Consider the following 23,799-nt stretch of genomic DNA (forward strand, 5'->3'; position numbering starts at 1 on the left):
TATATCTAGATGAACACCCCGCTGTCACAGGTACCGTGACAAATGCCAAAGTCCGACAGATATATACAAGCTGATGAAGGCTATGGGAGAATTTTATGGTCGAGGTGATAATGTCAGAGGGTATATTCTTGTATTTGTGCGAAATAAAGTTCAGCAGGCTTGTCACCATACCTGGTAGCATTGTTATGGTCATGGTTCTCATTTCGAGAGCGTGGCATTATTTTCATTTATTCATCTTTTGTTCTTGGCCATCGACCTTGAGTAAAGCGTTTTGTTGAGATATCCAATTCACTTGATGCTTTGAAACTTGTACTCGGAAAGCACATGTCCTTGTTATTGATACTATCAATTGTTCTGGAATCGCGTAATTAATTTGTTTGCTTTTATCAAGCCTCTTTTTCCTGACATTCATCAAGTTCATATATGATTAGTTTCTTGTCTTTTTTGTGTCTTATCTGAAGAAAAACGGAAACGAGTCGAAAGTTCAGCATGTGATTATTGTAATCAGGAAAGAAAACAAAAGTATAACAAGACAAAGAAATTTGCTACAATGTTTTCATATTTTTCTCACGGTAGACATACAGACAGTTCATGAATGATAGCAGTCCGAGTCTTCCCGCGAAATCCATATTTAGAATATCACAGTATGTCTCCCGGGAGCTCCATGTCACAAGATAATTACAGGTATGTATTGTTTTTCGGGGTGTTAATAGGCACAAACAACACGTTTACGTATATTGTAAAGTCCGATGTTTGTAAACCGTTTAATTGTTCATCACAGTGGAAGGGTTTCCCAGATTGGATCCAAGAATATTGTTTCGAATGTATAACATTTTCTTTTTAAATGAAAAAATGTCTGTATGTAGGGTGTAAATTGCGTAAACTCTTTCGACAGATAAGTTGCGTGTACGTAAGGGTGTGAAGGGCGAAGGGGGATGAGAGAGGCCATATTCGGTCACCCACTCCCCAAAAGGTGGGTATAGGAGCGTTCCGGTTGTTCACAGTTCCGTTAGAGATTACCAGTGGTTAGTGAAATAATAATTAATCGGATATGAATGAATTAACTTTGGGAATATTCTTTATCATTTCACAGTAGCTTTGTTAAGACTGGCCACATAGATTTTTTTTGCTCTGAAAATTCTTGTTTGTTTGCTTTTCTATGGCAGCAATTATTTTTTCCCACTAACCACTGCTTAACTCTGACCATGCTGTCGACAAATGGTGAATGTATCCATTTAATAACAGTATTTACAAGTAAATTATGAAAGTATATATATATATAAATGGATGGCCTTGGAATTTCGATGAAAATACACAATTTATTACTCATATGATATCGGCATGAATAGCTGATAAATGTTGAATCTATCAAATCGGCTGTGTCACTATCACTGACGTTGAATCGGTGGCGTCACCATCACTGACGTTAAATAGGTGGTGTCACCATCACTGACGTTGAATCGGTGGCGTCACCATCACTGACGTTGAATCGGTGGCGTCACCATCACTGACGTTGAATCGGTGGCGTCACCATCACTGACGTTGAATCGGTGGCGTCACCATCACTGACGTTGAATCGGTGGCGTCACCATGGCGTCACCATCACTGACGTTGAATTGGTGGCGTCACCATCACTGACGTTGAATCGGTGGCGTCACCATCACTGACCTTGAATCGGTGGCGTCACCATCACTGACGTTGAAACGGTGGCGTCACCATCACTGACGTTGAATCGGTGGCGTCACCATCACTGACGTTAAATAGGTGGTGTCACCATCACTGACGTTGAATCGGTGATGTCACAAATCCAGATGTCGATCAGGTGATGTCACAAATCCTGATGTTGAACAGGTGATGTCACAAATCCTGAAGTCGACCAGGTGATGTCACAAATCCTGATGTCGATCAGTTGTCACAAATCCTGATGTTGAACAGGTGATGTCACAAATCCTGAAGTCGATCAGGTGATGTCACAAATCCTGATGTCGATCAGTTGATGTCACAAATCCTGATGTCGATCAGGTGATGTCACAAATCCAGATGTTGGACAGGTGGTGTCACAAATCCTGATGTCGATCAGTTGATGTCACAAATCCTGATGTCGATCAGGTGATGTCACAAATCCAGATGTTGGACAGGTGGTGTCACAAATCCTGATGTCGATCAGGTGATGTCACAAATTCTGATGTCGATCAGGTGATGTCACAAAACCAGATGTTGAACAGGTGATGTCACAAATCCTGAAGTCGATCAGGTGATGTCACAAATCCTGATGTCGATCAGTTGTCACAAATCCTGATGTCGATCAGGTGATGTCACAAATCCTGATGTCGATCAGGTGATGTCACAAATCCAGATGTTGAACAGGTCGTGTCACCAATCCTGATTGTCATTTTTTTTATATAAGACATGTATGAAAAGAAAATAGTTAGCGGAATTGGTTACAAACTACTAGGCGTTGTCTCATGGTAAACGATAGTGTTTTGGAAGACAAGAATATCGCGGATAAATAGACAGAATCATTCGAGCTCATTCAGTGTGCGTAGAATGTCTGTTTGGCGGTGAAAAGGTTAAAATATATTTTAAGACGTATTAACGAAAATAATTATCATATTGTGAAAAAAAATCGCGTTTAATTTATGATTTTCAGAGGTGTGATTACAATTTTTCAGATAAGCTTTCAAAAAATTTATAATTAAATTTTCTACTTTCCGAATACAATTTCACCACTGGAAATTAACACCATTTGTTCTGACGTCACAACGAAAACACTGATTGTGCTTATTTTTTTTACCTGAAGGGAAATGTCTGTTGTCTTTCGCTGTATGAAAATCTTTAAAAGTTTTAATGAAAAACAAATAGTTTAATACGGAATAGAATGTACACGTCTGTTAACCGCCTCCGGCATTTGGTTGAAACACGTGATTTGCCTTTCAGTTGCACGTGCGGTTGCGAAATTCATGCAGACACAAACAGGTAACAGACGGCATTGTGCTCGAAGTACTATCCATTTATTTTCATGTGGTACCGTTACTTACGGACAGGTAAACCAGTTAGGAGTCTGAGGTTCTGTCAATAAGAATATGTAATAATCTCTATAAAAATAACCCGTATAGAATAATGAAGAACACAGCATCCGGGATATTTTTATAGCGATTGTTAGCCTTATCGGCAGAAACGCAGACTTATATGGTTAAGCTATACAACAACCGATGATCCATTTTAGATCAAGAGATCAAACAATGATTAAGAAGATGCAGCAAGTAAAGCCGGAAGCAGCAATGGACAGCTTTCTCGCAGTTCTAGGCCTATGGCGAAAACCTGTTGCAAGAGACGGGTTTTGTTTATTTCGTGCAGTTTCCGAGCAGGTAAAATCCACCCTTTTGTAAAAATATATTCTGGAATATCTGCTGCATAATTATGGCATTGTTATTGTTTTTATGTACCCGTTTTTGTAGAAAACACATTCCCTGTATTTTTGATTCCAGGAGGAAACGCGCGCCATAATTGATTCTGAACTGTAAATTACTGTTTGATACTGTATATGCATGGTGTCGATTTCAACCAACCCCGTTGAATCCAAACATATATTTATTCCGTGTTAAAACACAATGAACTAAGAAAAAAAGGTTTTTGAAAATGTTAAAACTTGCCCATACTACCTATATTATTATTGAATGTTTTGTACATGTTTCAATTTTACTAGGCTATAGGATGAGTGACGATAAATGTCGGCGATGATGAGGACAAATATGAGAACTAATGTGATAACTGAAGCATGATATATTTCAGTGTTTCCATCCTCTGTCTGACAAGAGTTTTTAAAAATGATCATGAAGAAAAATGACCTTGAAATCAATTAGTTACTACATCTCTGTGCATTTAGATGATGACATGTTATTAGGTTCAGAAATTTATTTTTCTAAACTGATATCTGATCAGATATGATGAAATATCATGTAATTCTAGTATTTTTCACTATTTGAGCAGGTCTTGATACAGCCAATGTTGACCTGACAAAAGTGGATGATTTTTTTTTGACAACACTGATATTTACAGGTTATGATGATAGTGTGATGATGGTGTTAGATGATGATGAAGCTGATATTTACAGGTTATGATGATAGTGAGATGATGGTGTTAGATGATGATGAAGCTGATATTTACAGGTTATGATGATAGTGAGATGATGGTGTTAGGTGATGATGATGCTGATATTTACAGGTTATGATGATAGTGTGATGATGGTGTTAGATGATGATGATGCTGATATTTACAGGTTATGATGATAGTGAGATGATGGTGTTAGATGATGATGATGCTGATATTTACAGGTTATGATGATAGTGAGATGATGGTGTTAGATGATGATGAAGCTGATATTTCAAGGTTATGATGATAGTGAGATGATGGTGTTAGATGATGATGATGCTGATATTTCAAGGTTATGATGATAGTGAGATGATGGTGTTAGATGATGATGATGCTGATATTTCAAGGTTATGATGATAGTGAGATGATGGTGTTAGATGATGATGAAGCTGATATTTACAGGTTATGATGATAGTGAGATGATGGTGTTAGGTGATGATGATGCTGATATTTACAGGTTATGATGATAGTGTGATGATGGTGTTAGATGATGATGATGCTGATATTTACAGGTTATGATGATAGTGAGATGATGGTGTTAGATGATGATGATGCTGATATTTACAGGTTATGATGATAGTGAGATGATGGTGTTAGATGATGATGAAGCTGATATTTCAAGGTTATGATGATAGTGAGATGATGGTGTTAGATGATGATGATGCTGATATTTCAAGGTTATGATGATAGTGAGATGATGGTGTTAGATGATGATGATGCTGATATTTCAAGGTTATGATGATAGTGAGATGATGGTGTTAGATGATGATGAAGCTGATATTTACAGGTTATGATGATAGTGAGATGATGGTGTTAGATGATGATGATGCTGATATTTACAGGTTATGATGACCGTGAGATGATGGTGTTAGATGATGATGATGCTGATAGTGATCTTCTACATGTACAAGTTTTTTTTATATGTAAAAAGTTAAATAATTAACAGTTGTAAAAAAAGTAGGATTTGTAAATGAGAATGCAGCAAAATTTTGTTCAAATCGATATTGTACTATTTTGCTATTTTATGGTAGGTTTACTGCACTCAAGCATTTCACCAGAATGTATATGAATTAGCAAAATTCTACTACCAGAAGTGGAGCAAGGAGGAAGACGGATATGTAAGTTTGATTTGTTGGTTCTTTTTATGTAAAATAGTTCTTTAGGTACACCTGGAAATTTTTTTTTCTAATTGTTTTTGTGTGGAGAGGTAGCTGTTTAGATAATTTTGGGATTCCCTCTGTGTATTTGGGAGTACCCTCGCCTCATTTGACCCATAAACTAAATGTTTATTGATTCTCTCACTGGTTGATAATGCAGTTTTATACAAAATGTAAATTAGGTTTAGAAGATATGGATCATGAATAGCAGTTTTATGTGCCTGAAGACTTGGTTGTTGTCCTTACATGTTATAGATCTATGTTATATATACTTGGATAATCATGGCAACAGTAATAATAGATATACCTGATTAAAATTACAAAGTTGCTGAAATTCCAGAAGTACAGTAAACTTCACAGAATTGTTAAAATGATATAAAAACATTATGAAACGAGGTTTCAGTAGCAGTATAATACATATTGTGCTTGTACCTTTGTATTTTTTTTCAACAGTTAGTTAAAGTTACCCAAGTGTTATAAATAAGTTCAACAAGTATTGACATGTAATTTGTCTTTAAATTTAACTCCACCAATATTAAGACTCTGTCATTTAACTTTTTAATGATGTTCCTTTTTAAATATCTTTCAAAACTGAACCAAGTTTTAGAAATGAAGACTTGCCTCGAATTCCCAATAGGGAGATGATGGTAGGAAGTCATGATAAGTATATATACTAAACAAAAAAAGAAAGGTAACACTACTTTATTCTGTGATTGATTAATTAACCACCTTAATAAATCCTTACCAATCATGTACGAATAAAGTAATTGATCAATTCTGATAAAACTGCAGTCATGGTTCATTATAAAACTTTGCGTTCAGTTGATGTTATTCGACTGTAAAGGACGTTGGGGTCAATTTCAAAGGTAACACCATTAGTAACGGGTATGCGAAGTAAACAGCATTGCAGCGTTGTCAAATGGAACTCGTAAACCGTTGGATAATTCGAGGAGAGATGTTCCATTCAGCGATCAAGGCTTGGGCCAGCTCCTGCAAGTTTGACGGCTGATTTTGACATTCTCTCACGCGTCGCCCAAGAACGTCCCAGACATGCTCAATTGGTGACAAATCAGGTGATTTAGATTTCCAATCTAAACCTGTACTTTATTCTGCTGCAAGAAAGTTCTGCTGACGCGACTAGTGTGCGCTGGTGCGTTATCCTGTTGAAAAATAGCGCCACCGCCATGGCGTCTTAAGAATGGCAGAACCACTGGTCTTAAAATTTTGTCCCGATATGGAATGCCGGTTAAATTGCCATTTAACACAACAAGCCTGGTATGAATCCCCCCACAAATACCACCCCAAACCATTACACTTCTGCCGCCAAAGCGGTCCCGTTCTGCAATGCAGCAGTTCGAAAACGCTCCCCTTGTCGCCTCTGCACTCTGCGCCTTCCGTCACCATGTTGCAGACAAAACCTGGACTCATCTGAAAACAGAACATTGTTCCATTGTCGTAAGGCCCAACGACGGTGAACACGGGTCCAGTTACGCCGATTATTACGGTGACGTCGCAACAAATTGGGTCCAGTGTAGGGACGCCGCGCTTTCAATTGGTAGTCCCTCAACCTGTTGTGGACTGTTTGGGGAGACACGATGCCCAAACAATGTCCTTGTAATCTCTACTGCGGTTACGAATTGATTGCGCAAGTGTATCAATTGTATACGACGGTCATCCCTGGTGGTCGTTTTGCGGGGTCGGCCGCTTCGGGGACGATCGGATGTTCACCCAGTTTGGTTTAAACGACTTACCAAATGGCAAATTGTCTTAACATTGCAACCAAAATGCTGTGCAACTCGACGGCGAGACTCCCCAGTCTGGATCATGCCTACAGCCCTTTCTATCTGTACTTGTGACAGCCGGGGCATAATGATAAAGTTGATGGATAGCAAGATTCGGTGATTTCTAAGTCCTAAGGATCTAAGGAACAGTTGTCAGTTTGAATGTTTATGAAATTCAAGCGAAGATACAAGTTAGTCTCAGAAAACCTCGTGCATCTCTTTCGCTTATACAGACTTTCACGCTTGAATGATTTTGGTAATCCCCTTGGATTTTGTAATGTAAAACATTACCATTTTCTAATATTGCACAAACGTCATTTTGTTGTCACTCATTTACAGGTATTCGCCAAGGAAACATGTTAACCTTTTTTTTTTGTTGAGTATATATATAAATATATATAAATATATTACTTCAGTATGTACAATGTATAAGTGTACAAACAAAGCAATATAAATGATAAAAATAAATTGCAAACATGATTAAATCTCGTTATTTACAAGTTTTTTTTTCATATCAGTTAACAGTATAATGGCAAATTGCAAAGCTGTCGCATCAAATTACATATTAAAATAGGATGAATGAAGTGATATAGACAGTTGGTCTTTAATAAAGCAGTTAAAAATTTGTAATTAAAAAAGTCTCAAATCTGTAAATATTTAAGTATTTTGATCAGTATTTCAACAGCTGCTTGCCTTGATGATGATTTTACAAATCTTTCAGTCAGGGCTTTTGATATTTTAATAATACACAGTTGTCTGTAATCTTCATGACATGTGATTCATGGTAATAACATTTGATAAAATGAGAATTAAAGTATTGTTGAGAATATGGTACTGATGGTGGTTTCCCATTACAATATTTGCATACTATCTGCACATGAGCAGCTCAGGAGGTTCATGAGAACTAACATAAATGGCTAATGTGCATTTTAATATGAAAAAGAGACTGGATAAAATGCTTAGATGAGCAGAAAAGTGCATTATAAGGCTTGTGTGGGTAATATATGTACAAAAATTCTTCCATGATAGCCTGATCAGTAACGTCTGAATGATGAAATTTCACCCCCAAACAGGTGCACAAGCCTCGATTCTTGGGTCTCATACAATGCATTATAATGGGAGTGCAAAAACTTTTAAATCTGTCTAAAATATTGAGATATCAGAAGTCCAGTGGGAACTCCGCCAATACCTACAGATATATATAATATATATATTATATTTTGAAAAATTCAAGAACAATTGACAAAGTGAGAAAACAATGAAAGAAATGGTCAATTTTTGAGCTACAGCATTATTTTTGTTAGACTAAAAACAAATATCTTCCCTCTTTTGGCTTTTGCTCAGTTGGTACAAAGGCTGTTTCTCACTCTCTCATACTTTACTTGTCTTGTCCTGTTGCATCCTGCATCCTGTCCCGTCCATTTCCAAATCACTAATCGTCACTCCAGCAACTTCATCTTTTTCAACTACAACAATATCATAGGTCATAGTTTCAAGGTCAAGGTCAAAATGAATACTGGAATATGCAGAGAATATGGACATTGTTGTCATATTAGTAAAAACAGAAAAAAGCTTATAATTTCTGTGTTCTGTAATAATGCTGTAGGAAGTTACAGTAAACTTGCTTACAATGAATTGATGGGTTTAACATTGTGCTTTCATTGTATACCCCACCAAGCACCCTTCATGTATGTATGTAATATTTCAAATTTAAACAAATTTCACATTACGAATCAATGCCAATAATGTAACGTTTGGGTCTGCTCAGGTAAATATCGTTGCTTATTACTATTCATACCGCGTAAAGGCCTTCGGCAGTCACCACACTCCATATTCCAGGTTATAGATAAATGCTGACTTAATGAAAAATTTTTCATTTCAGAAATTTTTAGACTAGATGCTAGGCAAATGAAACATCAACTTTACATGAAATACAAAAGTACTCGATGGTATTAAATCTCCCACCAATTTAAGTAGCACCAACACATACACCAATTTGTAAATTATGATTGATTTAGTAATTCATTGCTGCAAACCATCTATGTAATAGTTACACACCTGAATTATTGTTTACAAATTGTTAACTGTACTGTTGAAACTCCAGAATTATACATGTTGTTAAAACTTGCTTTCAGAGTTTCAGATGTTGCACACATGCTGATAGATATCTGATATAAAACTGAAAATTGTCGCAATTCAGTGAGCATTTTTCAATGCCAGAAAATTAAGTCATAGTTTTTGGAGTAAATTTTTAAAATCCAAATTGCATTCAAATATCTGGGTATAGCTGTTCAAGTCATATTTATGAATATAAAAATCTTCAGTATTTCAGAGCTTACTCTATTGAAAAATTTTTAACTCATAAAATATATATGATGCAATGTTTTCTTTTGTTCAGTTCTGGACAGAAATAGATGTGATACAGACCCTATCAAAGATATACAGGTATGAAGCATTGTGGTGGCTTAACAATATAGACAAGTGTTTATTAATGTGGAAAAAGAATTCATTAAAGTCATTGTGTCGCCTGCAGAGCTGGCAGACACTTGGGGATCACTTTGTCCGTCGTCACGCATCCTCGGCATCGTCCGTATGAAAGTTTTCTGGACTTTTTTCGGTAATGCTTTGAGTGATCAAAATGAAATTTGGTATACGGCTTCTTGTTGGAAGGGTACAGATTAAATTTGATTCCTGGCTGTCTGTAACCCTTCTTGGCAGAGTTATGCCCCTTTGAACTCTTTGGGAATATTTCCCAATTATGCTTTGAGTTAACATAATGAAATGTTGTATATGGCTCCTTGGTAGAAGATTACAGATCGAGTTCAATTCCCAGCTCTCTGTCATTGTGTAAAATTATTGCAGGAGATAGTTTGTCATAATGTTTAGTCATTGTGTAAAATTATTGCAGAAGAGAGTTTGTCATATATGTTTAGTCATTGTGTAAAATTATTGCAGGAGAGAGTTTGTCATCTATGAGAGTCCAGGCAAACCTCCTGTAAGTGTTACCAAGAATGGATTTGAAGGAAGGGTGAGTACTCCTGCTTAAACAGAATAAAAGAATGACCTTATAGTTGCTATCAGTACCCAGGTACATTATAGATTTGTGAGAGTAGTACTATCTACTACCTGTGAATATTATTACTGATTACTTGGGGATGACCACATTATGAGTTTCACAAACCATTAGAATTCATGCAACAATTGCTTGTATTGTATTTTTCTGGCTATAAGCCCATGCCTGGTAATAAGCCCACCTATTACTAGTCTCAGCTAGTGGGAATTTCCCTTTACTGAAATGGGTTTGTGTCTGACTAGAGACCAAAGGGTTGTGGCAGGGTGTTTTTCATTCTAACTGTTACAGTTTTGGTGCTTTTGACCACTTGAGGCTTAAAAGATATAGGGCATTGAGTTGCCTCATTGTATCTAAAGAATCTGTATTGTTGATGTCTTTAAGGATGGACTTGATCTTGTAAAGCTTTATGAAAGGAAGTTTAAAGTACAGGTCACCTGGTTTGCTAGTACTACAAACTGTAGACTGACATTCACAAATTTAGTTTCCTGTACAGTTCCCCAATCTTACTTAAAAATAGAAATACTTAAGGTAACTCACAGACTTTGAAAATCTTGGAGGGTCTTTACTGAAACCTGGTCAGGGTAAATCTTGGTAAATCTAGAAAAATATCCACAGGTGTTTGCTTGACTTTTAGGGCAGAGACCTTATTGTGACCGTGGTGTTGCTGACTGGACTGGGTCATTTACCATTGGTATGTTAATGGAATCGGTAAAGAAACCGTCGGAGATCTTCAACCAGTCTGCAGTCTGTCTTGCTGTTATATTGATGCAGATGTTGTTTCTCCGTCCCCAGGAAACATGAAGTTACCTAGGGGAATATATTTCATCCTTCTTTCGACAGCTACCCTGTGTTGTGAATGTAGATATAAATTCTGACCTTGCGTGTTCCATCATATATGGGTTGAGTGTTGTAGAGCCTGTGGGTAGTAGTGCTGTAGGACTGATTGATGTGTGTTGGTATTACAGGTGTTACTTTGTAGACTAGAGGACAACCATTTGGACTGTGTATATAGTAAGACATACATGCAAGATGCTGCTGTTTGTCAATGTAAGTATAATTCTCTGTCTATTTCCCAATAAACATAATGTAAGCTTTCATCATAGTATATGATGAATCCAACCTTTATTTCATGCAGCTTAAAATCAGCAACGTACATCTTTATCTGATATATAGTGTTAAATATTTGTCAAAGGTCATATTCATCTTGACCTCTACAGAAGCACGTGCTCATCAGAAATTTACCTTAAGCAAAGGAAATGTATGAACAAATAGTATATACTTGTTTATTACATGGTATGGGACTGTGAACTCTCCATCAATATGGCCCTATTATATATAAGTCCAGTGCTACATCAGTAACTGGAGGTGCTTTATACCAGTTGTAGGTGGTAACCATTTGTTATTAATGTTTGCATTACATTTAAAAAATGAACAAAAAATTAAAAATATTTCTGACCCTAATTCCTATTTTTGATAAAATTTTCCATTTCTGACCCTAATTTCAGCCATTATCTACGAGATTCTGTACCGTGGTGTCTTTAAACTGGAATCAGAGCTTGAGGAAGCAGTGCAACTAATACGGGAACAGAACAAAAAGAGAAATACAGACTGGGATCGACTGTCTCTAAGGTAAACAAAAGTGACACTAATGAATCATTCTTTAGTCAGTGATTCAGACTTGGTGATGTTTTGACTCCATTGGTCTAATGGACTGTTAGGCACCATGGCATTTCTAATGATTGGATGTCGTGTAATGTTGAGACAAATGGGTACAAAGTCTTCACACAAAAGTTGTTTAGCTAGTTGCCATAACCTGTGAACTTCTTACAATAAGTTCTTGCAAACTAAGTTTGTAGCAAATTTGCAGCAAGTTTATTGTAAATTTAAATTTCTGTAAGGGTTGGTTTAGAAAATTTAGCTGTGAACTGTATATTATGTGACTGTTCAAGAGTATCGGACGGTAGAGTCTACAGGGAAAAGTTGGGAAAATTTCAATACTTGACCTGTTTGGGTACATCCCTGCCTATTGGAGATTTTATTTTAAGGTGTAGGTTAGACATTAGTCCAAATTATTTGACTTTATAGACCGGCTTGTAGTTTGATTTGTAGATGGATCTCTAAATGGGAAAATGATTTGTTGTGATATGATTGATCAAAGATGATTGAAATTCAATATGGAGTCAAAAGACCATTTTTCTTCAAAAGTGCTTGCTTGAGATTGATTTTTGGTCTAAAATTCAAAATTCAAAGTCACTTACAGTCAAATGGAAATTCTTTATCTTCAATGCATTTCAATTTCATTTATAAACTCAACACTTTGGTTTTGCTTGTTGCACAATATAGTGTACAATCATTTAAAGTTGCTCATTAACATCAACACCAGTTGAAATGGTCAGTGATTATTCATTATGTAATGGAACCTTACTATTCAGATCACCTTGAGGGACTGGGTGAATGTTGTCTTCATAGAGGGTTGGTCTCAATAGTGAAGTTAAGTAGGTAGAGCCGTCAAGTGCCATAACTCTGCTCATGAGATATATAAGTAGTACAGTTCACTTGTGGTCACTACGTCCACTTATCAGCATATTGGGAAGTAAGTGAAGTTAAGTAGGTAGAGCTGCCAAGTGCCATAACTCTGCTCATGAGATATACTGTATACATTCTATAGTACAGTTCACTTGTGGTCACTACATCCTCTTATCAGCATATTGGGAAGTAAGTGAAGTTCATTAGGTTGAGCTGCCAAGTGCCATAACTCTGCTCATGAGATATACTGTATACATTCTATAGTACAGTTCACTTGTGGTCACCACGTCCACTTATCAGCATATTGGGAAGTAAGTGAAGTTAAGTAGGTTGAGCTGCCAAGTGCCATAACTCTGCTCATGAGATATACTGTATACATTCTATAGTACAGTTCACTTGTGGTCACCACGTCCACTTATCAGCATATTGGGATAACTCTGCTCTAGATATCAGTGGGTCAGTAGCATATATTCAAGTCAACAACTATTAGGATAATTTGGTGAAGTGTTTGTTAACAATAGTTTTTTTAAATAAACAAGAAATGCTTCTTTAATACAAGATCTTTCATTGAATTATTGCCAAATGGCTGCATGCCTTCAGTTATTTATGAAAGTGTTTTTGAAACCTCAATCAAGGGAGTTAAGTGCAAGTTTTTACATTGATGAAAGTTTATATCTTGAATAAGTGTTACATTGTTATTGTTTCTTGTATGATCTAATTAAATCTACAAAGCATAGCATGGTGACTCCTTTAAGTCCTGGTCCATGTCTTAGACCCATTCCAGAAATGACCAATTCGAAAAACAACATGATGAAAGACAGCATCATTATAAAAGCATTCCCTTGCCAATAAATTACAAACACAAGGGTTGGGCCGCATTTTGGTTTATGTGAAAATGTATGACAAAGCGTCTCAAAACTAATCACAATTACACTCCCATTTGTGAAAGTACAGAAACTTTCATTTGGTAAATAGGTATATATTTTTTTTGACACGCTCTACCAACGATGTATGAAGCCAGTCAAACTTAACATCAAAATGGAATAATAATATCATTGTTGAATGAATGGATCATCTTTTAAAACATAAAATGAGTTTTAAATGAAGAAGAAATTATTCTAAATTTACTGTAAAACTAAGACTTACATGAAAATTATATTCTACACTTTTGAGTCTGTGTACGAGTTTTACAGCAAATATCACAGAATAGTTTGTCTGGGTAGAAAATGAACAAATATCACTGTGCAAGCTACTCAATTATATGAACATTTTAAAGAATTTTTGTCAGCTATTACATATGCATACCGATGCATTAAATTGTTCGGTGGCCTTTATTTTTGGGTTAGAAAAAATATATTTTAAATGTACTAATGTATCACAATAGTCACTTGACTATCACAATAATATCACAATACGTTTTGCTATCACAATACTATCATGATAGCTTTTTTTGCCTCCATAGTCACCCATACAGTGTACTGCATAGGGAAAAATTTATGTAATGTATTAAATGTAACAGTGTTGTATTCTTTAATCTTATGAAGGTTAATCTCTTCTGATGGATCCATTATAAGGCATACATTTAAAAAATATTACTCATTAATCACTAAGTTTGGAAGGAGCTTTTGATGACTGCTGTCTATTTTAGTCACTCTAGTGGTTGAGGTAAGGTACATAATACTTGATTGAGTGTTACAACCATGTAGGAGCACACAAGAGTACCAATTGAATATAAGTACTCATAGATGTTGGTCACACTATTGAAACAATGAATATAAAGATGTATAGAGATGAAAAAAAGGATTGAAAAGAAGTGACAAGCGTAATAGCTATTGCACAAGATGAATGTAAACTCGGCAAATATAACAGATTTTGTCATTGTTTTACAAATGATATTAATTCTCTGAAAATTTGAAAGGTTTTTTGTAGTGTTGGCAGGCACTATTTCAATTTCACTGTCAGATTACAAAAGAAACGTGATGCAGGCCCAAGGAACCTTTTTTTCATTCTGGCTGTATGTGTGAGAAATTAACCTTTATTGAATAGAAATCATGTTTTTGAAGTCATTAATTGTAGATCATATTTCGCTATCAAACAGATGGCACGCATGTTTTTGCTTGTATTATAGATTCGTAATATTTTGACAAATGTGATCTTGCTTTGTTGTGAATGATCCATAACTTGTGCTGTAGAGCAGTTCCCCTTTGATGGTGAAGTACAGAGTTTGTCATTAGGGTATGTTTGTGTTGTGTGAAAAAATCTCTTGAAAACAAGGGTTTAGATGTAGGCTTGTAGGCTGAGAGACTCAAAATCAGGTCTTGAGTGGTTGAGTAAAGAAATAAAGTTTAATTCTTATAAATTCATGAAGATGCTCTTCAGAAGACTATCCATCAATATGAAAATTTGAAATAATGATTGATGAATGTACTCAAAGAAAAATTAGAACACTTTGACATTGGCATTAGCTCAGGATCTGTGGTACTGAAATAATTGACTTTTGGAATCTTCAGCCTAGTCTGCTGTGTCATGCAATAAACAGAAAATGACATAACTACAACTTCATTGCTAAAGTTGTATCATTATTTGGAGAACTTTAAGTCTAATCAGTCATAGTCACTGTAACAATCACCAGAACATATGTGTACAATTGATTAAAGAGCAAAACTGAGATTTGAAATAAACATGTGTAGGTATTACAATAAGCCATCATACTGATGCAGTGATTAGATAATCAAAGTAACTGTTGTACTATATTGTAGCTAGGTCTCACCATGTACTTTCTTTGTAGGAAATAAAGCAACAACATGTTATACAGTAGTGATATACACAGAATGAAATCGATCGGAAAAGCAGATTTATTTGTATTTGTATAAGATTCCTGAGTGTTCAACACCAGCTCTGATTTATTAAGGATATCCATGTATTGTTTGTTATAAAGAATAGATATTAAATTAGTATCAATGATGAAATGTAAAGGTAAACAGATGTATGAAAAACCTTGAACATTTCCGTGAATAAACTTATTGTTTTAGTTAATATATAGGTACTGTTAAGCATGCAAAACAAAATAGATTTTAGCCTGTCATTGTTGTATAAAGACAGACACCACAATGACAAATTTTTATCCTGTCACAGCTGTTTTATACATTGTCATTGATTATAACATTTCAGAGCATTGAGTAAATCAATCAAAAAGACTGTAATGTGAAGAGCAGACAATGCATGCTGTAAGGTGCTGTTACCATTGAGGTGATATTATAACAATCAATATATGGGAGGTAAAATGTAGAAGTACAATTTTTATTCCATTATCCAACTGAATTCCTAATTTCTTTCTTAATATTCACTTCTTGAATTTCTTAACTTTTTCAGTGACAGTCCTAGATCTGTTACCAGTAGTAACAGCAGCAGCAGCAGCAACAGTGAAGTAAGGGATCAGCGGAACAAGGTGAGTATTTTACTTACAGTAGACAATGTAACATCAAAACCTTTAATTCTATTCTCTCACTATTTCTGTTTCAAATGTCTAGCTAATTTACAGCATATATTTATAAATTGGTTGATGGATTAATACATAATTGAAATTATGCTGTGAACTTCAAAGAAATGTTCATACTGTTTATTTTGTACTAGATATTCCTGTACTGTGATTCACCTGTACTGTGATTCACCTGTACTGTTTATTATGTACTAGATATTACTGTACTGTGATTCACCTGTACTGTTTATTATGTACTAGATATTACTGTACTGTGATTCACCTGTACTGTTTATTTTGTACTAGATATTACTGTACTGTGATTCACCTTTACTGTGATTCACCTGTACTGTTTATTTTGTACTAGATATTACTGTACTTTGATTCACGTGTACTGTGATTCACCTGTACTGTTTATTATGTACTAGATATTTCTGTACTGTGATTCACTTGTACTGTTTATTTTGTACTAGATATTTCTGAACTGTGATTCACCTGTACTGTGATTCACCTGTACTGTTTATTTTGTACTAGATATTTCTGTACTGTGATTCACCTGTACTGTTTATTTTGTACTAGATATTTCAGTACTGTGATTCACCTGTACTGTTTATTTTGTACTAGATATTTCTGTACTGTGATTCACCTGTACTGTGATTCACCTGTACTGTTTATTTTGTACTAGATATTTCTGTACCGTGATTCACCTGTACTGTTTATTATGTACTAGATATTTCTGTACTGTGATTCACCTGTACTGTTTATTTTGTACTAGATATTTCTGTACTGTGATTCACCTGTACTGTTTATTTTGTACTAGATATTACTGTGCTGTGATTCACCTGTACTGTTTATTATGTACTAGATATTACTGTACTGTGATTCACCTGTACTGTTTATTATGTACTAGATATTACTGTACTGTGATTCACCTGTACTGTTTATTATGTACTAGATATTACTGTACTGTGATTCACCTGTACTGTTTATTATGTACTAGGTATTACTTTACTGTGATTCACCTGTACTGTGATTCACCTGTACTGTTTATTATGTACTAGATATTTCTGTACTGTGATTCACCTGTACTGTTTATTATGTACTGATATTATGTATTAGATATTTCTGTACTGTGATTCACCTGTACTGTTTATTATGTACTAGATATTACTGTACTGTGATTCACCTGTACTGTTTATTATGTACTAGATATTACTGTACTGTGATTCACCTGTACTGTTTATTATGTACTAGATATTACTGTACTGTGATTCACCTGTACTGTTTATTATGTACTAGATATTACTGTACTGTGATTCACCCGTACTGTGATTCACCTGTACTGTTTATTATGTACTAGGTATTACTGTACTGTGATTCACCTGTACTGTTTATTATGTACTAGATATTACTGTACTGTGATTCACCTGTACTGTGATTCACCTGTACTGTTTATTATGTACTAGATATTACTGTACTGTGATTCACCTGTACTGTTTATTATGTACTAGATATTACTGTACTGTGATTCACCTGTACTGTGATTCACCTGTACTGTTTATTATGTACTAGATATTACTGTACTGTGATTCACCTGTACTGTTTATTATGTACTAGATATTACTGTACTGTGATTCACCTGTACTGTTTATTATGTACTAGATATTACTGTACTGTGATTTACCTGTACTGTGATTCACCTGTACTGTTTATTTTGTACTAGATATTACTGTACTGTGATTCACCTGTACTGTGATTCACCTGTACTGTTTATTATGTACTAGATATTACTGTACTGTGATTCACCTGTACTGTTTATTATGTACTAGATATTACTGTACTGTGATTTACCTGTACTGTAATTCACCTGTACTGTGATTCACCTGTACTGTGATTCACCTGTACTGTTTATTATGTACTAAATATTACTGTACTGTGATTTACCTGTACTGTGATTCACCTGTACTGTGATTCACCTGTACTGTGATTCACCTGTACTGTTTATTATGTACTAGATATTTCTGTACCTGTTCTTCTGATTACCTAATATATAACCCTTTGATTTGTTGTAAATGAAACCTCATTAAGGCAGATATCTTGGAGCCATGTCATTAGTTTGAGGAATAAAGGGTATTCTAGTAATCAGAAGTTTATTATAGACCATCACTTACTCCTCACAAATGAAACCAAGTGTCTGTGGATGGTATATTCAATACTCTGTTCTTTGATCAATCCTTTCTATCATGGTCTTTAGTTTTTAATTAATTCATAATTTCAATGTTTAGAATTTCAATGGAGGAATACATTAAAATTTGTCGTTCAAGGCACTGTTCATTCACAGAAAAATGTAACATACAGGAATTATAAAGGTACTTGGCTATCTGTACCCTTCTCCTAGATATGTGCCATTCCATACTTTTGAACAAACTTGAGATGAAGAGTACATCAAGCTAAGAAATGTCCAGAAAAAACTATCAAGTTATGTAGCAGATGGCGATACAAGGATGTAGTCAAGCTAATGTTAATCCAATAATTATCTGTTTTCTGTCCGATGTTATTTCACTAGAATGATAAAGTGAGCTTATTCTATAGCACAACATCCCTGAGTTGTTTGTTAGCTCACCTGGCCCAAAGGGTCAAGATGACTTAAGAGTCATTGTGTTTTATCTGTTGTCATGTGTCATGCGTAAATTTTTTCTTGAAAAACATACTGCTCTTTGGTACCCGGATGGATTTCAGCTAAATTTGGTCTGATGCACCATTGGGTGAGTGTAATCATTTCCATAATTAAGAAATTTGATTCGATCCCTAGGGGTCAAGGGACTGGGCTCAAAAGGGGGAGGTAATGGAGTTAGATTTAAAACCCTACTCCTCCTTTCTGCATGGGTGGATTCCAACAAGCTTTGGCCTGATTCATCATAAAGAGTAGGCAATTATTTCTTTAATTCAGAAATTTGATTTGACTCATAGATTTCAACCAAATTTGATTTGAAAATTCATTGAAAGTGAGGAATCATTTCTTAAATTCAGAAATTTGATTCAACCCCTAGGGACTTGGGAGCGGGGCACCAAAATTGAAAATAAGACAATATTTTGATTTATAAAGCTACTCCTTTTTAATGCCTGAGTGGATTTCAACCAAAATTGGCTTGAAACATCATTGATAGTAAGAAATTATGTTTTGAATTCAGAAAGTTGATTTGACCCCTAGGGACTTTGGGGCCCCAAAAGGGGAAGCTAGAGAAGATATTGCTTCAAAATTTTTTAATGCTTGAAAGGATTTCAACCAAATTTAGTCTTAAATTTCATAGAGGGTGGGGAATCATTTCTTAAATTAAGAAATTCAAATGTGTTGAGATGCTTAAGCAACTTCCTCTCAATAACCAGAAGGCCCAGGATGATGATATTGGTCCTGTAGCATGCTAGGATGTATGGCTAACAACTTTGTTAATATGGATGATGTTGACCCACTTTCAAGGTCACAGGGGTCAAATGTGTTAAAATGCTTAAACAACTTCTTTCCAATAACTGAGAGGCCAAGGGTCTAGACATTGGGCATGTAGTTTTTTTTCAACAAGCAATGTGTCCAGAGTAATGGCATTTGTGTAGTGCATGTATAAAGAATATGATTTCAAGTTTGCAGAAAATATCTTGATGAACCAACAATATCTTCTGTGGAAGCAGTAGAGTAGATGAGTAATTTATTTTAGGCCTATTTTGCCTCATTCATATATAGGTCTTTATAGTCAGATGACCATTAAGGCCCATAGGCCTCTTGTTGACTTAAATATCCAGGTGAGCGATACAGACCTTTTGGGCCTCTTGTTACATTCTCCTTTAAACAATATCTCAATTCCAAAAATATTTTGTGAAGGGTTTATTTTCCATAGCTGAAGGATTATATGGATATCCTACTTTCAAGGTTATGGGTTTAATATGCTAAAAAAAAACCACATCAATGTCCTGTACATAAGATAAGAAAAAGTATGTTAACCTATATGCATGCCTGATAATTTTCCTTGTTGGTTTGAATACCTTCATGTAGCATCAATAATCAGAGATGTAGATGTATTTGTGAAATGATTTGAATACCAGATGAGCAATGTAGGTTCATCTTGTGTATTGTTTTATGCAAATTTGGCTATTAATCGAAATAGGAATTCTGTAAAGATAGGGTAGCGCTAGTAGAAGAGATTTTACCCAACAATATTGTGTCTAGAAGTCTCCAATCTGGCTTGTATACACAGATGTCACTCTGTTAATATTGACAGAGTTAGTGATCGTGGACATCTTTCCAAAAAACACAGACAGTTGTAGTCTGTGTACACAGCCCAACGTAAAACGGAGAGCACATCAGGGAAGCGGTACTAGGCTTAGCAAACAAGGTGTATGTATGGTTTCAACAACATAAAATAGATATGTTGTTCCGACATAATCTGATGCCATTTATGAAAGCCATTACTTTCACATTTCACATTTGGGGAAAACATCATAAAAATTGACAAAGCAGATAAATCTACAGAATTGATGTCCACTGTGATATCAGTTCTTGCTGTAGTTTTGTCCTGTGTCAGGTTGTATTGTAGTCTAGGCATAATGGATTTTAAACTTTCTTTTACACACATGATTTGTCATTGATATAAATTGAATGCACTGCTCTGCATGATTTATTTTGGTTATAATTAGCCCCGTTTTTTTAACTACTTTCTTTCAGAACAGTAAGTCACAGATCTCATGAACCCATAGAATGATAAATTATATTCAATCCATAGCATAACCACACTAAGTTCGTCATCTGTTGGTGGTCATTTGTCAAGGTATCAAAGGTTACCCTTGTCAATAGAAATGAATTAGAAGTGGGAATATATGTGTGAGCTTTGTTTCTGTTTTTATTGAAAACATTGGTTTTATTTGCATCACACATAAATAAGATATTGTTCATTCATAAAGCTAATACTGAAATAATAATTTGAAGAAAACCAAACTATTGAATCAGTCCTCAATCAGACCAGTCTCAGGTATGAGGATTATCTATTTCACTGTTCTGACAGTTTTATAATTAGGACATTCGGTACATACGCTCTTGTAACTTCTATGTTAGGTAATTGAAGAAGATCAAATAATTTTATCTTGATGGCAGAGCATTTGTTCCTCCAGCTGTCACATCTTAGCTGTCATCTTTCATACCTGAGTATTGAGCATAAAGAATGGAAGTACTTTGGATGAGCTTATATTTCAGGGTTTCCAGGTGAAGCATACTTAAACTACTGTTGACAAGTCTCAACAGGTCATTCATCATCAGATCAATAGTGGTTATTGGACAAAATTGATCTTGTCATATATTGCTTTAAAAATTGAATTGTGTTAAATTGTGATATTTTTTAGTATTGGGTTTTATACAAAATTCCAGATTTAACTTTAGATGTGTCCGTATTAAAGTTTGGCAGGCATGGAATATGATCTTGCTATATTAAATATAATTATAAATCCTTATGTAGATCCAGCGTGATGATGAAAAATTTGCAGAAAATCCATGGAATTGTGATTCCTGCTGCTATTAAAAACACACCCTTATATCACAACCACTATACTATACAGTTTCATCTTTACATGGTGTCATGTAGTTATTGAAATATTGCATAAATGTTCGAACTGGTTGTGATATTAGAACATCTATGCAATATACATTACCAACCATAGGAAAATGATATGAGATATTCTTGCTGCTGGTCTCGTAACCCTTGGAAACCAATCATCATGAGTAGGAGTTTTCTTAACATCAACCAGCTTCAGCAAATTAAGTATTAGGTATAATTTAATTCTTTGCCAACCTGCAAAATATTTTGCCAGTTACAGCTCATCAGGGTAAAATTACAACTATTTTTTTGCCCCTAATGTACCCTCAAAATGGTACCCTCATCATATTGTTCCATTTTCACAGGTGCAGTAACTCTAATTACCACATTATTTCAAATGTACATTTTTTTTTACTTGATTTCAAAATATAACAATTATCCTATTTACCATTGTGATTAAAATGCTGTAATGCTATGTTTTACCTTATATCTATATATATATATTAGTCTTTTTTTGTCTTAGCAGTCCATTCCCTTGCTCCTATATCCAAGTGCTTTATAGTCAGTCATTTCTTCCTCGCCTTCTAATGGATTAGGGATGGAGCCTGTGCTATCCGACTTACTGTCGAAAAAAATTTGCAATTTTACTTTACATTGGGAATCATTTTGGGAAGAATGTCATTATTGTTAAAGTTTTTGTTGATTTCATGATTTTCAAATCTTTGTCTTAAAAAGTAAATCTTGACATAATCTTTGAAGTAATTCCATAATAAAAAGTAAATCACCTCTCAGCTAATTAAATAATTCTGAAATAAAGAATTTTCTGTTGAAATATTTTTATGACATCTACCAGCATGACAGTAGGGAAATCGTATAATTTTAGACAAAAGAGAATGGAGTAATCACAAGCAGAAGTTTGAAACTGATTTATGTTGTAGATTTAATAGATTTGTCATGGTTTGGTTTGTTGACAGGACAGACAACTTAAGAAGACAACACCACCCCTACCATACCGGATAGCAAAGGCGTTGGATCCTCTCATATACCGTAATACAGAGCTAGACATCTGGGAAGAAGATCGTAGAGGTAAATTTTATGCCATTCCTAGTACTTCAGGTTCCGATCATGGTTTTTAAACCTTTTATTTTGTAGGTCATTTGTCGAGGCTAACTGCTTTATGAATACAGTTTACCATTCTTGAAATATTCAGTGAGTTAGGTTACAGATCCTATACACCCCTTCCTGATTCAATTAGGATTGTGTTGACTGGTATATCTTTGTGGGATTCTGTTCACTTTGTCTTTATTTCAGAAAATTGAATTGAAAGTTTATCACATAAATCATTTTATACTGGACATTTTCACAGAAGGTACTTCGGTATGGTGCATTCCTCATGAACTTTTATTTCTCCACAGATCTACTCTCACAGTTTTTATCCGATCTTGCTCTAACCAAATCACCATGACATGAAGTTGTGATTTCTTGGTAGGCTGATTCAACTGTATTCGGAAGAGTTACTGCCCCTTGTGGGTTTCATAATGTGAATCTTATCTGGAAATCTCTCCTCTCTGTTTTTAACTAATTTTTTTCAAAAATGGTAGGTTCAACCTTATGACAATGAAGTTGTGATTTCCTGAATGGCATTATGCAACTGAATATGGAAGAGTTCTGTCCTCTGTTGTTTTCTAATATTAATCTTGTCCAGAGATTTTTTTTTTTAGTTTTTGACTGTTTCTTTGAAACTTAGTAGGCTTAATCACCATGACATGAAAGAGCTTTTCCCCTGTGTGTTTTCATAATGATATAATCTCATATGTCAAGCTTTTCTCTCAGTTTTCGACATATTTCTTTCAAAATTGGTAGATTTATTTCTCATGACAATGAAGTTGTGTTTTCTTGATTGGCAGTTTTATCTGACTGTACATGGAAGAGTTACTGTCTCTTATTGTTTTCATAGCAGTTGGATTCAACAATTTCTGAAGGAGTTATTGCCCTTTGCTTTTTTAGTATTTTAATTTTGCAATGAGATCCTTCCTCATTTTTACAACATTTTCTC

This window comes from Ylistrum balloti, unplaced genomic scaffold, assembly GCF_031769215.1.
Source record: "Ylistrum balloti isolate Yb309-2 unplaced genomic scaffold, AGI_CSIRO_Ybal_v1 Utg370110, whole genome shotgun sequence".
Lineage (NCBI taxonomy): Eukaryota > Metazoa > Mollusca > Bivalvia > Pectinida > Pectinidae > Ylistrum > Ylistrum balloti.